General features: G+C 42.6%; 1 pseudogene; it reads right to left on the reverse strand.

The window, feature by feature from the left end:
• Positions 1–203: 203 nt before the first annotated feature.
• LOC142652592 (uncharacterized) lies at positions 204–2,804 on the reverse strand (annotated as a pseudogene).
• Positions 2,805–16,625: the final 13,821 nt, after the last annotated feature.

Raw genomic sequence — 16,625 nt, forward strand, 5'->3', positions numbered from 1 at the left:
TTTCGTCGGTGTTCCTTTCCGTCGCGGGAAGTCCCAGTTGCTCAAGTCTCTTTCCAACCATCATGAGGGTCTTTTCTTCAAGTAGGATCAATGACATGTTGAACATTTGCGGGGTACAGCTGTACAATTGGAGTCCCGGGTTTTGCCGTCGTGCTTGCAGAAGAACATCCTCTGAGTGGTGCTCGTTGTACTTTTCCCACAGTTCAAGTGGCTTTGATGGTCCACACGTCGTGAGTATGACAGCAAATAGGTTTTGCAAATTGGCAGTTTGCTGCTTCCTCTAAAGTCTTGTCCCAATGAGAATCACCCTCAAGTAGTCCCCTTTCTTGACATGCTTGCCGATAGGTTGTACAAACATGGTCGCCAACAGTCTTGAGGCTAACAAATAATGTCGGGCCTGCTACTGTGTGAAGAAGCAACTGGAGGAAGAAGCACTCATGGTTGTTTGGGTGCACTGTGTAGACTCTGCCAAGAGCATCACTTGACTTGATTCCAACATGTCCTTCAACTGGTGTTCCTGGGACTCTTCGCTTGAAAACTCTTGTAGATTTATTCCACGTATAATACTTTGGAACATCGCAGTATAGGAGTGTCGTTGCAAAGTCATCTTGTTGGTAAAGCTTGAAGAATGCTGTCAGCGTGGTGTCTTTGGGCTGCAAAACTTGTTGTGCAGCAGTTTCCTCGGTGAAGTAGACTCTCTGTCTATTTTCCAAGTGGACGTTGAGATGAACTACCGTCGGATAGCGGTCGTGAATTGGAAAGTCCAAAATTCGCCATACAGCCTCGTTGCTACTGATGTAACATCCAGTTTGGAAGCGATCAATTTCATCAATTGTTCATTCTTGTCTTTCTTGGCGATAGATTTCATCAGTTGTTCTTCCTTGTGTTTCCAAGCCAAAAGCTGCTTGATCCAATCCTTTGTTGACATATTTGCAGATGTACTTGATCGCCTTAACTGGTTGCCGACACAGGACGAGTATGCTCGTCCTGAGCAGCGAGCACTTCGCGCATTAGGACGAGCATACTCGTCCTGTGTGAGAGCCGTCTCTGCCGTCTCTGTGTGTGCGATCGAGAGCGGGGCAACGGCTGTAATACACAGCCACGGCCCCGCTCTGACAGCGGAGAGGAGAGAAACATCTTCTCTCCGCTGTTAACCCTTTGAACGCCGCGATGACAGCTGATCGCGGCGTTCAAGGAGAGGGGACTGCACATTGATCGCGTCACAGAAAATAACTGTGACGCGATCAAATCCCATAACTCATATGGCCAGACAGCCCAGAGTCCAGTGAAGGACCCCAGGGCTGTCTGAACATATTTCCTGTTGTTAGGGCATACTGAGGTATGCCCTAACAACTGCCTGTGTACGATCAGTAAGTAACAGGCTAATGTACTGGCATATAGATCTATGCCAGTACATTACAGTTACAAAATCAAAATCAAAATGATAAATCCCTTTATGGGATTAAAAAAAAAAGTTAAATGAATGTAAAAAAAAAATAATGGTAAATAAATAAATAAAAAGTAAATAAAATACACAGAAATACTCATTTTTTATAATAAATCAACTTTTTAAAATATAAGTCCCAAAACATGAAATAATATAGACATATTTGGTATCGCCACGACCGTAACAACCTGTACTACAAACGTATACCATTATTTATGATGATCGGTGTATGGTGTAAAAAAATAAATATTAAAACTGCAGCGGAACTGCTTTTTTTCTGCATTTTAATCTAATTAAAAATTTATATAAATTAAACGATAATGTATTTGTACAAAAAAATGGTACGTACATAAAGTACAATTCGTCCCGCAAAAAACAAAGTCTCATACAACTACGTCGTACAAAAAATAAAAGCGTTATGAGCGTCGGGATGCAAAGAGGGAAATGTAAAAAAAATTGCTCTGTCCTCAAGGCTAAAATTGGCCGTGTCCTTAAGGGGTTAACTGAGTTGCAATATTCAACATTGACATGAGGTTGAAAGGTCTTGGAAAGAAATGGCGAGTAGGGTACAATCCATCTGTTGTCAACCTCGATGTCCTGGTAACTATTGCCAATCTTCATCTTCATCAATGCAGTGAACCCGCCTTCTCCCACTTTTCTTCTTCGATAAAGTAGATAACCATCATCTCCAGACTGAGTTTCATGGATCAGCTGTTATGGGAATCTCTTTGTACAGAAGCCATCTTTTATGCATGGGGAGCTTGGATTCAGTCTTCCCCATGGTTCATGGACCATGTTCTTCATGATGATGTCGACTAGCTTTTGATCTTCTTGTGCATTTGAGATCTCTGCACTAATGACAGAATCGATCTGATTTGGTCAGATCTTCTTCTTCAGCCAGATCAGTATATGTGCGTGAGGCTAACCTAGTTTTTGCCATTCGATTGTGTACATGAAGCATTGAGTTTCTCTAAATACCTTGCCCTTCGTGAGGACATTCATGAACTTGATAACCTTTTGTCGAAAGACTCGGGCTACCAGATCGTGTCTATCAGTCGCCGATTGTTCTGGCAAGAGCTCTTGGCGACTTTCTTTCCATGTTGGGTTGCACGTAAAAGTAATAAACATGTCAGGCCCTCCGTATTTTCGCACATATGTCATGGAGTCTTGAGTGTATTCGTGCATATGTCGAGGGCTCCCTGTGAAGCTGGAAGGCAAGATAACCATCTGACCAATATTGCTCGTGTTTCCATCGTTGACGACAGCATCTCGAAGGAGGATATAGCTTTCAGCGCGAAGTGCCTTCTGATTGAAACAGATGAAGCGAAGTCGCTCCGTTTTCGATTTTAGCATACATATCAAACAAAAACTGATGTAAAAGATTCGATAGAACGGCATGCACAAAACTTTTTTCCCGGTGGTAACATTTCCAGTACTTGGATTTGTTTGGAATATTTGAATATCATATCCGTCTTCGCCTTGCCAAAAGATCAGTGGGTACTGAAGTGCATTATATGATCGATGGGTTTCAGAAACTCTCTGCAGATGATTCTCACGCTTCTGCAGCACAATATCCCGATTTTCAAATTCCCCAACGATGACGACAGCAACTTCATTGACAGTTGGTGCGTTTTATCGCCGCTCATGCTCTCCTGTTGGCCTTCGGTCAGCCTTGATGACCACTTTGTAGTTATCCGAAGTCATCATTTCCAAAGAGCTCTTGAATATCTCGACATAACAGTGATGTTCGTGAAGCATCTGCTGCAGTTCCAGCAAAATGTCGGCCCGAGTTCCAGGGACGTTGCTCTGTCGTTGCTGAACTTGAAGCTTTTCATCGCCCATGAAATAAATGTGCAGAAACTTTGGTGGTTCATTGGGCAATGGCAGGAGCGATCCAAGTCGATGGCAAACTTGCCCCTGAATTTTGAAGGTGGGCATGAAGCCTCTCTCTCGAATTTCGCTCACACCAAACAAAGTCATCTGAAAGCAAGAGTGCTTGGTTTGGGGAGTGTTCGCAGTCATCAGAGTAAATTTCAGTAAAAATTCAGTAAAAATCGAACTTTGTTCAATGTCCAATCAAAAATAGCTATTCCCTGATTTTAAACCAATGAAAAATCTGGCTTCAAACAAATAAACAAACAAACTTTATATTGTTCTATCCAGTATCAGGCTGCTCACACCAGCTGCCTTTGACTGTAACAAGATGGCTCCCGTCACCATAGTAACCAGCACAGCACATTGAGCCGCATTTATCAAAACTGTTTAATATAAAAACATATCCTGTGGCCCATAGCAACCAATCAAAGCTCAGCTTTCATTTTTTACCCACTGCGCTGGAAATATGAAAGCTGCACTGTGATTGGTTGCTATGGTCAACAAATCCAGTTTTTCTATTAGACAGTTGTGTTAAATGAGGTTCAATCTTCTCCTATAAGTTCGAAGATGTCTGCCATTGCAACCAGCACAACATATTGTTCTCATATAAGGCACAAGATGGCTGGTATCACCATAGCAACCAGCACAATCCATTCTTCTGACATAAGCCCCAAGATGACTGCTATAACCATAGTAACCAGCACAACATATTCTTCTGATATAAACTACAGTGGCCCTCATTATAAGACATATATAACATTGTAATTTTCAGTAAACACTAACACTGAAAGTCTAATTTATATCAATAACCAAAAGAATTGTCTGTAACATGGATATAAAAATGAACGTTATAATGGATTGTGTCCATAATAAATCTGGAGACATTTCCATTACAGAGACGTTACTGCACAGAGCGTTAGTGTGTGGATGAACAAATAGGTTATAATCTCACTCATACTCCTCCCCCGTACTATTTATCATTACCAATCAACCCAAATCCATAGTAGCAAAACATTGATGACTCGCCCCCTTTCTGCCTGAAAACACAAATTTGCATAAACACCACCTTTCCTAACCCGGCTTGCTGGACTGTCTCCCACAAAACAGGGTTGTTGGCAAATATACCAAAATACACAACCTGCCTATATATACTAACCTTTATCTAGTCTAGTAGAAGGACTGTGATGTCTCCCATGTTACATGTAGGAAGTTGTTCTGATCATGCCCCAGGAAAACACAGCAGAGATGGCTTCTCTTTGTAGCAGGAGATGGAGTACAGTCTTGTGAGGAATATTGTGTGTCCTCTCCTGGATGTGGAGTCTGGTGGCAGCAGGTGGTGTATTAGATGTGTGTCTGGTCTCTTAATAATGTACCGGGAGGCAGATTATGATATCAGCAGCAGCAGTGTGACATCAGTTGTTACATCCCTACCAGCAGCCAATCAGGTAAGCTTTTATAATTTCCAAAGCAGGTATTAAAAATCCAAGCAGCGATCTGATTGGTTGTTATTGCTTATAGATTTAAACCAATGAAAAATCGGGCTTCAAACAAACTTTCGAAAAGATATAATAGATGTGCCTCTCATTAATAGTAATTAACCCCATCATGTACCTCACACATTAACCCAATGTTTTCTATTATGACTGTGAGAAACACGATGGGGTTAATTACTATTAATGTGAGGCACATGGAGGTTCAAAATTCATAACACCTCGTGCCTCACATCAGAAAATGGAAGAACGTTTTTTTAATTACTGTTGGCAAAGTATCCTTTTGGTATCGAGAATCGCAATACTCCACAAAGTATCAATATCGAAGTCCAAATTCTGGTATCTGAGACCGAGGAACAGTAAGTCCACATGTGATAGCTCTGTTTGTAGGTTTAAGGACCCATGCACACAAACTTATTTTTCGTCCGTAAATACTGGCGTAAATATGGGTCCGTTGTCACCCGTATTCCACCCGTATTTAGGGACCCGTTTTCTCTGCTATATTGCACTGCACTAATCGGCAGCCCCTTCTCTCTATCAGTGCTGGATAGAGTTTCCACAGCGGAACGCAGCGATTGAAAGTAAAAGAAGTTTGTACGTACCTCGGCCGTTGCCTTGGTGATGCGTCCCTCTTTTAACATCCAGTCCGACCTCCCTGGATGATGCGGCAGTCCATTGGATGAAACGTTATCCCAGGAGGCCGGTCTGGAAGAAGAAGCAGGGAGTTTTGGGTAAGTATTAACTTTTTTTTTGTTACAAGTTTTTGAAGTTAACATTAGACATCTATATTGTGAGTGCCACGCATGGTACTCATGGTCCAGCGGTAGTCACTGTCCAGGGTGCTGAAAGAGTTACTGCCGATCAGTGCAGCTGCTTCTCTCTATCTCGCACTGATCGATTAACTCTTTCAGCACCCTGGACAGTGACTATACCCTGATGTCGCCTAGCAAGGCTCCCGTAATTACAGGTGCACACACACGTAGCCACCCGTAATTACAGGAGCCCCATAGACTTCTATCAGCCTGCCCGTGCCGTAATTACGGGCTGAAATAGGACATGTTCTATATTTTTCAACGGCCCGGGCACCTTCCTGTAAGAAAACGGGAAGGTACCAGTGGCCAATAGAAATCTATGGGCCCGTAATTACGGGCTCTAATTACGGGCGTTTTTACGTTTGTGTGCATGGGGCCTAAATGTGTGTTTTTAAATCAATCTCTTCACCTTATTATTGGGTACTTAAGTATTATACACCCACTAAATATAATTTGTACATTATACATTCTTTTTTTAAACACTTTTATTATGATCACTATACTATACCTATGTCATGTAGTGTTTGCTATTTAATATCATGATTATTACTTGTATTTTTTGTACTGTATCAGTTCATTATATTTTCTGATTGTTAATGACTCTTTGAGTCCTTATATACTCATCACATTGTGTATGTTCACATGCTTGAGAAAGGTCCTATTGGATTGAAACGTTGCATATTTGGGTGAAAAAAAATCCTCATTTTTTGTATGTGCCGTCTCGTCTCTCTATTCAAATTCTGGTATCGTGACAACCCTAATGTAATGTACTGCCTTCAATTGTATCCACGTCCTTAAGAAGCGGATACAATTGAAAGCGCAGGTGAAGCAAGTGAACCATTAGTTGCCTTTCTCATCATTTTGTGCTTTCTTGTGTCGCAGGCGGTGCGCCTCCTGCTGTCGTTACGCTGGAGCAGGCCTGATCAGAAAAGACCAGGCCTGCATCAACGGAAACTTTATTTCTAACCTCCGCCGACGCTAGTTACTCCTAGTCCTTTGTATCTGAAGGAGCCCCGCACTAGGTTTACAGTGGCACACGCACCCGAGATGCGCCGCATCTCGGGTGATCCGGCGACACTTACAAGGCTTCGTAAACTAAGCAGTGACAGCTCTAAGTGACAGCTCTTAGTTTACATCACGTGGTGGCCGCTTATCTAAGTTCATTTTAAAAGTAGGCCAATGAACTGAGGTAGACAACCTGTGCGGAAAAAGCATAGGGGACATAGCACCAAAAGAAATATATATAACTCCCAAATATTGTAAAAAAGTATAAAAATCTTTATTATATGATAAATATCAACAATACATGGTATCAAAAAATATATATAGAATAAACTGAAAAAAAAAAGGTCATATACGGAGAAAGTATCAGTTAGGTAAGATGTTAAAATACCGAAGTGTTAACAGAACAACCCATTTCAAAATAGCATAACCATCCCATACAAGACCCCACCACTAATGCATAAAAAAAGCCAAAATGCTACAATATAAAGTGCACAATTCACAGGTAATATCGATGCATAAAAATAGGTACATATAAATGAATGCCAACTAATAGTACGTATTTACCATCACAAATACTATATAGAATAGAATCTGACAACTAACCAAATAATGTCAGGGCAGACATCCAAAGGGATTTAGAGGAATGTACCCGAAGTCATGGTAGAGAAAGGAGGGAATGGCCGTGTGAGATGTAGCAAAGACCGTTTCGCCTGAGACAGACTAAGCCATGTATTGTTGATATTTATCATGTAATAAAGATTTCTAAATTTTTTACAATACTCGGGAGTTATATAGATTTCTTTGGGTGCTATGTCCTCTGTGCTTTTTGCCCATAGGTTGTCTACTTGTATTGTGGAGAACCCTTTTTCTTTGGTTTGTTGAGGTTTTATGTAGGTTTACAATGAACTGAGGTAACCTGGGACCATGTGATGTAAATTAACCAATGACAGCTAAGAGCTGCCCCTGCTTAGTTTACTGTCACAGACCGAGGAAGGCAAGTTTGATAATGGTTTTGCTTTTTTACTTATTAACCGGTTCCCGACCACTGGCTGTGTATTTACGGCCGGCGGTCAGGCTCATTAAAACCCGCGCCATAGACTATTTAAGGCGCTGGTTTTAGCTTGATGCCCGAGCGATCAGGCAGCTGAATATCACTGCTTCTATCTTCTCTGATCTCTTATACTCAATGAGCGCTGTGTATATGAATAGAGGCAACTGCAGCGCCGCTGCCTCTATTGGTCCCGGTGATCATGTGACTGGTCACATGATCACCAGGATGCTGTTAGTGGCAGACTGCTGCTGGGTCTAACTAGACCCAGCACAGCCCTATTAGTGACAATCGTCACTATAAAAGGACTGATTTCCCCTGTAACTGGGACTGCTGTGCAGCCCCAATTACAGTGGAAAAACATGGTGTAAAAGAAGAAAGAAAAAAAAAAAAATCCCCCAAAGGTCTTTTCTGACCTTTGAGGAACAGAGCAAAGTAATAAAAAAATAAAAGTAAAGTAAAGTGCAATTTTTTTTATAATAATACACATAAAATACCCACCCCAAAAAAAACGTCTCCCCCCGCCAATCATTGTCGTAATGCTAGCCCTGAGCCAATTACCCTAAAATAGACGTAATATATTAAAATTTACGGTAGACAATGACGATCACAAATAAAAGGTCTATTTTAGGGTAAAACTATGTTATTACCAGAAAAAAATTGCTAAAATGTAAAAAAGCTTATTTTTTTACTATTATTTTCAAACTTTAAGCCTAAAAATTTTAAAATAGCAAAAAGGATGTGTATAAAAATGATAAAAAAAAGAAACCTGCATTGTCTATGGAAAAAACATTGCAAAAATCAGGTCGCTAGCGCAACCAATAAAAAATTTATAGCTGTTTAACTAATGCGTGCTAAAAAGGGCTAAACGGTGTCTGGTCCTGAAGGATCAAAATAGCCCGGATCTGGACTGGTTGGACTCTGTCGGATTCGAGGACTACTTCAATGGCGGCGTTTTTACTTTTACGTTTTAACGGGGGTCGTGTGTGGGGTTTTATTTCAATGAAATATTTTTTCTGTGTCAGTGTTTTTTTTTAAACTTTATTACTACTGCTTTAGCAATGGTGGCTGTCTGATAGACAGCGTCCATTACTAAGGCGAGGCTTAGTTTTAGCCGGTACAGAGGCTAACACTAACCCCCCCACTATTACCCACCAGGGTTGTCGGGAAAAGCCAGGTACAATCCAGTATCTGACCATCTGAAGTGATGGTTAGGTACTGGGGCGGCTGCAGGCTAATATCATTAGGCTGGGAAAGCCAAAAAACAATGGGCCTTCCCACCCTGGTAATGCTAGGCTGCTGCTTTATTGTATCTGTCTGGTTATGAAAAATGGGGGGGACCCCACGTCGTCCCCCTATTTTTCATAAATAGCTACATACAATAAAGCAGCTGCAGCCTGGCATTACCAGGGTGGGAAGGGCCATTGTTTTTGAGCTTTGCCAGCCTAATAATATTAGCCTGCAGCCGCCCCAGTGCCCAACCATCACTTCAGATGCTCGGGTATTGGATCGTACCGGACTCTTCCCGGTACCCTGGTGGCAGTGGGTATCGGGGTAATAAAGAGGGGTTAGTGTCCTCTTCACCAGGTAACACTGAGCCCCGCCTTAGTAATGGAGCTGCCATTACTAAGGCAGTAGTAATGAAGTTAAAAAAAACACCTACACAAAAAAATATTTTATTGAATTAAAAGCCCCCACACAACCCTCGTTAACCATTTTATTGAAAATAAAAGCACTGTCATGAAAGTAGTCCTCAAATCCTACGTATTCCAACAACCGAACCTGTAAAAAAACACAAAAAAACAACAACACATTAGTAACACTAATAATTAAAAAGATTATTATACTTACCTTCCTGGATCTGTGACAGTAAACTATTCAGCGACAGCTCTAAGCATGGTCCCAGGTTACCTCAGTTCATTGCACTACTTTTCATTGGCCTACTTTTAAAAGTAGGATAATGTACTGAGATAACCGTCAGGGCGCTTTTTGCTCCAGTCGGGAAGGGCCGCTTCAGGAGTGTTTTTTTTTCTCTAAAAAATTATAAACTGTGACCTGACCAATAATATGGGGGTCAAAGGAGGGAATGCAAAAAATGTGCAGCGTAATAAAGTAGCAGCAAAGTGGATACAATTTGAACAAATCTGATTCACATGCTGCATAGAAAACCTACTGAAAAAACGTTCATAAATTTTTGATCCGCATCATGTCAATTTATGCTGCGGAATCACTGGTTTTCTGTTGCAGGTTTTTCCTATTAAATTTATTGGCGAGGTAAAACCCGCAACAATTAGTACATGTTGCAATTTTTGCGGTGGAAAAGCTGCATAATCGGGGCATCAGCCCTAAAAGTGCCTACAGCAGCACTAACTCCAAATACGGGCCTACATCAGATGTTTTCTCTCCTAAAAGTCCTGTTCCAGTGATTCTAGAGGGGAATATGGTGTGATATAAAGCACAAAATGCTGATCACCATGGACTGTAAAATAGTGCGCAATAGAATTCCTTATCGCACACTGTAGTGTGATTGCAGTAAGAGCGTTGAGAAAGGAGTCATGTCCACCTAAACATTGCATGGCCTAGGTGTTGTGCGCAAAGGACCTGACAATTGTAACATAACTTGAAATACTTGTATGAAATAAATAATCCTATTGCTTCCATATGAAGATGTTGGGTTTATGCGATCAGTAAAATACTTGCTGGACTCCATAGAGCATCACCTCCCCGACTCAATGTATAGCGCATCACCACCCAAACTCCACAATAGAGCCTTACCACCCTGACACCATATCTAGGGCATCACCTCCCAGTCTCCACATATAGCACATCTTCTATCTGAATCTACATACTGCATCACCTACCTGTCGCCACAAATTGCATCATCTACTTGAAACACTGTGGCGTAGCTATAGGGGTTGCAGCAGTCGCAATTGCAACCAGGCCCGAAGTCAGGGGGGCCCGCAGCACCACATCTATAAAAAGTTACTATAGTAACTGGGACCTATGTAATAAACTACATGGCCCCTGTTACTATAGTAGCTGACCGTATACTTACCTTCCTCGTTCTGGAGCGCAGTAGAGATCCTGTCGTCACGTCATGACGCTGTGCGCCGCACATAACATCGCAATGCTGCATGGAGTCAGGAGATCCGCTGTGGACGGAGCCGAAGAGGAGGGTAGGTATAATATTACTGTCTGCTGGGCCCTGTATCTAAGCCTACCACATGGTAGGCTTTGATACAGGGCCCCGGTAGACAGTAATCTTATACTGTATAAGATTACTGTCTGCTGGGGCCCTATATCTAAGCATCTTACCCTGACCACATGGTAAGCTTAGATATATGGCCCATGTGTGATACTGCCTCTGGACCCTGTATCTAAGCCTGACTTCTGGTGGGCTTATATACATTGTCCAACAGACAGTATCACACATGGGTCCTGTATCAAAGCCTACCACATGTGTTCTATTCACACGACAGGGTTTCCCGGCTGTGTGACGGCCATTCAAAAAACGACCGTCACATGGCCGCAGTAGGAACAATAGACCCCAAATGGGGCTATTCACACGACCGATTTTTTGAAAAATATGGGACATGCCCTCTTTTCGGCCGTTCTCCCGGCCCCCATAGAAATCTATGGGGCCGGGTAATACACGGCCATCACTGGAATGTGTTCCGAGTGACGGCCGTGTCTTCCGTCGCTCACTCTCTCCTCCTCCTCACAGTGCGAAGTGCATGTGAGGAGGAGGAGGGTATTTTTTTGCTCCCTGTAGGAGCGGAATCCCCAGTCCCCGGCCACAGCTCCAGGAAAAGTTGCTGAGTGGCATTACCTACAGGGGGCTGTGTGGCAATACCTACACGGGGCTGTGTGGAATTACTTACAGGGGGCTGTGTGGCATTTACTACAGGGGGCTGTGTGGCACTACTTACAGAAGGGCTGTGTGACACTACCTACAGGAGGGCTGTGTGGCACTACCTACAAGGGGGCTGTGGCAGTATCTACAGAGGGCAGTGTGTGGCATTATCTACAGAGGGAAGTGTGTGGCAAAATATTTACAAATTAAATTCATCCGTTTTTAAAACGTACAGGGAACAAAACAGATGCAAAATGAGTCAAAATCGGACGTTAAAAACGGAAACATGGCCCGAAACGGAACGGATGTGAAACGGATGAAAAATGGCAGAGAAAAACTGACCAAAACTGACGTTTTTATAAGCCAACACTCGGACCCGGTCGTGTAAATAGAGCCTAATGGGGTTTTCTTGTGTGTTTGTGTTTTTTTACAGGTTCAAATTAGTTTTTTTATTTAAATAAAATATTTATATGTCTTTGTATTTTTTTTAAACTTTATTACTGCCGCCTTAGTAATGGCCACTGGCTGATAAACAGCGTCCATTACTAAGGCGGGGCTTAGTGGTAGCCAGTGAAAAGGCTAACACTAACCCCCATTATTAGACCATTACCCACCGCCACCAGGGTACCGGGATGAGCCGGGTACAAATGTTGGGTACTGGGGCGGCTGCAGGCTGGTATTATTAGGCTGGAAAAGCCCAAAAACAATGGTCCTTTCTACCCTAGTAATGCTAGGATGCAGCTGCTTTATTGTATTTAGCTGGTTATGAAAAATGTGGGAACCCCACATCATTTTTTCTAATTATTTATTTATTTTTAAATGACGTGCGGTCCCCCCATTTTTCATAAATAACCAGATACAACACAGCAGCAGGCTAGCATTACCAGGGTGGGAAATGCCACTGTTTTTGGACTTTCCCAGCCTAATAATACCAGCCTGCGTCCGCCCCAGTACCCGACCATCACTACAGATGGTCAGGTATTGGATCACACCCGACTCTTCCCGAACCTGACTCTTCCCGAAAAGTGGCGGTGTGTACCAGAGTAATAATGGGGGGTAGTGTTGGCCTTTTCACTGGCTTACATTAAGCCCCGCCTTAGTAATATATGCTGTCAATCAGCCAGTGGCCATTACTAAGATGGTAGTAATAAAGTTTAAAAAAAATATAAGGACATAGACATTTTTTTTTATTGAAATAAAAAAAAGACGCAACTCTCATTAACCATTTTTTTTAGAATAAAAAATCGCCGACATTGAAGTAGTCCTCGAATCCGAAGTAGTCCAACAACTGAACCTATAAAAGAAACACAAGCACACGAAAAAAATTAGTAACACATAAAAAAGAAAAGCAATTATTATTCTTACTTTTCCTGGGTCCAGTGCTGGAGCCACAATGTCAGTGTGCTGGGCCCTATATCTATGCCTATCATTTGTGACAAAGTCTGCTGAGCCACTGTATCTAATCTAATCTAATCATGTGTGATATTGTCTGCTGAGCCGCTGTATCTAAGCCTATCATATGCGATACAGTCTGCTGAGCTACTGTATCTAATCCTATCATGTGTGATACTATCTGCTGAGCCACTGTATCTAATCCTATCATGTGTGATACTGTCTGCTGAGCCACTGTATCTAATCCCATCATGTGTGATACTGTCTGCTGAGCATCTAATCCCATCATGTGTGATACTGACTGCTGAACCACTGTATCTAATCCTATCCATCCATAGCTATAGGGGTCTTAGTGCTATAGATATGCTGTTTCCTATATACACATATACATACATGCGCATATTTTTTTGGGGGGTATAAATATTGGGGCTATTGCCCTGACGTTTTAAGACCTTAGTGACACCCCTGGCCGCTAGTGCTGCATCGATGGGTCACTTGGGATATCTAGCGATGCAGCTGAAAGCTGCGGGCCGTCGGCCATGAGAAGTTTGGGGGGGCCAAGAAGGACTTTTGCATCGGGGCCCATGAGTCTTTAGCTACGCCCCTGCTGACACTATATATATATTGCATAATTTCATTGACTCGATATAAAGCACATCACCTGACACCACATATAATGCATCATCTCTCTGACTCCACATATAGCACATTACCTCTCTGGCTCCATGTATAGCGCATCCCCTCCCTGACACCACCTATAGCGCATCACCTCCCTGACACCACCTATAGCGCATTACCTCTCTGACTTCACATACAGCACATCACCTATGTGATTGCAGATATAACACATCAAACCCCCTGATGCTACATAGAACACATCAACTCACTGACTCCCTGTACGGCATATTGCCATCCTGACACCACTTTAAGTTCATCATTTACTTAATCATTGTAAATTCATAATTTTTCTATTGTAACCTCTGGGCCAGTTTTTTACCTCAATTTGTCCTCAAAGAATTTGGAAGTAGAAAATACATGTAAAGAAGCAACTTAGCGCACAGTAATTTACATGTCCGTAATTTACTTCTCATTTATGGACTGATAACGCTGGGTTATAAAATGAGTATGTTTTTGTTCTCTAAACACCTCTTCATATTCAAGTTATTAACAGTATTACTGACTGTAAGGCACATGTTTTGTTTTGCTCATATATCTTACTTAGAGTAACATAATTGAATATCCCTGTGCTTGTCTGGAAACTTTCCCAGTACAAAAGTAGCACTAGGATATAATATTAGATAAATAAAAACAATTCATGTCCCGAACAAGCACAACATGTTTATTTCCTTTCTGCTAAATAAGATGTGATTAGATATGTGATCAAAGATACAAGACGTGTAATCATTAATTCATCTTACTTATGCTCTGTTCACATCTGCGTCAGACGCTCCGATAAAGGCCTCCATCGCAGAATCTGTCTTTTTTGCCAAACAAAATAGCACAGCATGCTGTGCTATTTTGTCCAAGAATACGGCGGACACCATGATGGAAACCGAACAGTACCCATTGAATTCAATGGATTCCGCAGGACGCCATTGTTTTCCGTCATTCGACGGATCCAAAAGTTCAGTTTTTTCGTTGTTCTGCTCCTATTGCGTAGCAGAGCAACAGTAAACCTAAACACAGATGTGAACAGAGCCTCAGTAGTGGACCTAAACCAGCATATCTTGGCAAACATAAGCATTCTTTGGTAGAAATGTGCATAATTATCAGAGTTTTCTAGGGGTGTCTATACTAATTTCCATAATGGAAGTTGTATACCATTGCCTTAATAAAGCGTACCTAACCTTTCAGGTGACTTTTCAGAATAAACTGTCGAATGTGTGTACATGATGCATAACACTATTTCTGGCCATAATAGGACTTGTATTCTGCATTATTTAGCAGTTTTCCCCTCTGCAGGCTCTATCTCTAGTTTTCTCTGAGCGAGTGGGCGGAGCCTAAGTGCTATCGTGTCTTCTATACACTGCACACAGAGACGAGGAGAATCCTGCTCTCCTATCTCTCTGTCTATCATATACAAAGAAGCTGCAGCAACCTGGTGGAGATTATGCAGCAGTAATTAGCAGTGTATCTGTGAATCTAGCACTAAGATATAACATATAACATATAAGTTGCTGCTGCATCAGTGTTTGTCTCCTGAGTCTCTCTTTTTCTTTCACTGCTCCTGCTCTCCTCCTGCCCTTTCCCACTTCATAGACTTCTATGCCCAGCCCAAACAGTGTGCTCTGTTCCTTGCCCTCAACTTCATAATAAGTGCAGGACAAAATAAGTAAGCTGAATTTGCTGAACGCATTTAACTTTCTGCTACAGCCAGGGACTAGATAGCGCTGTAGCCAAGAGAGGTGAGTAATCCACTGCATACCAGATGACTGCACTAGAGCACCAGGGATGTTCCTATTAACAGAGTTTCATTGGTGGCAAAGATCAAGACCAATGTTCTCTCTAAGCCAGGGGTCAATCTTTTTTGTTTGGTGTGCCAAAAAAATAAAAAATCAAAGATAAATTGCTCTGTGTGCCATTCAAACATGAAAATCATATAAAGCAAACTGTTACCACGTATGTGACAAAACAATAATTCAGTTAATTAAACTTACATTTCAGTGTGACCCTTGTCCTTGACTTTCTTTGCAAAGATGATCCATCTGTGGTGCATACGAGGAACACAGGAGAGAGAGTGACTACTGAACAACAGTTTGGCGGGGGTGGGGGGCTCATATAGGAGAGACCACAGCTACTGAACACCAGCTTGTGGGGGGTGCATATAGAAAAGAGAGCTGCCAACTTTTGTTAACAGAACGGTTACTGATCTCCATCCTTATGGCGCTGATCACCAGGAGAGCGAGCAGTGCCACATTGTGTGCTTGCCAAATGTTCAGCAGCGACAAACAAAGGAAGCACTGCTCTCTCTCCTAGTGATCAGCGCCGACAAGTGCATAATGGAGCGCTGCTCTCCCTCCCTGTGTCCAGTGCCCTCAAGCACACAACGGTGCTGGACAATGGGAGAGGGAAGTGTGCCAGCAACCCATGCCCCACGTTCTAGCTGTGGCACTGGTGCCACAGGTTGCTGACTCCTGCTCTAAGCCTTTGCAGCTACTGTACGTAGCTGTAATGGAGGGGATAGGGAAACAGACAAGTGAGCTCTAATCTACCCGCCACTCAGTCCCTGCCTACTTGCAACGACCCGCCATAGGCGACGGGGTACAACTGGGCGACAGTCCCTACACTCAATAGGTGCACGACAGACAAACAGACAAGGATACAAAGAAGCAAGGGAAATGGGGAATTTGCCCACGGAACACCGTGAGCAACAAGCGAGATGAACGAGCCGAGTCAAACCAGGAGATGAGCGAGGTACAAATACGCAGAGCAGAAAAGTGGTCAGAAAAGCCAAGGTCAATCACAAGAAGAGGATAAGTAGTTCAAGAAGCAGCATCAGGGCCAGGAGACCAACAGAGAAGAATCACAAGCAAGGAGGAACAGGAAAAGCAGGAATAAATAGACAGAGGGCGGGAGCTAGCTCCGTCTGGTCAGGCTGTGATAGGCTCTACCACTCCTAAGCCTGCCATCCTGAGTGGTGGAAAATGGAGTCAGTCTCACAGACATAGAAGCAGGTGCAGACTGATTACCTATGGGCGTTGAC

This window comes from Rhinoderma darwinii, chromosome 5 (genome assembly GCF_050947455.1).
Source record: "Rhinoderma darwinii isolate aRhiDar2 chromosome 5, aRhiDar2.hap1, whole genome shotgun sequence".
Classification (NCBI taxonomy): Eukaryota; Metazoa; Chordata; class Amphibia; order Anura; family Rhinodermatidae; genus Rhinoderma; species Rhinoderma darwinii.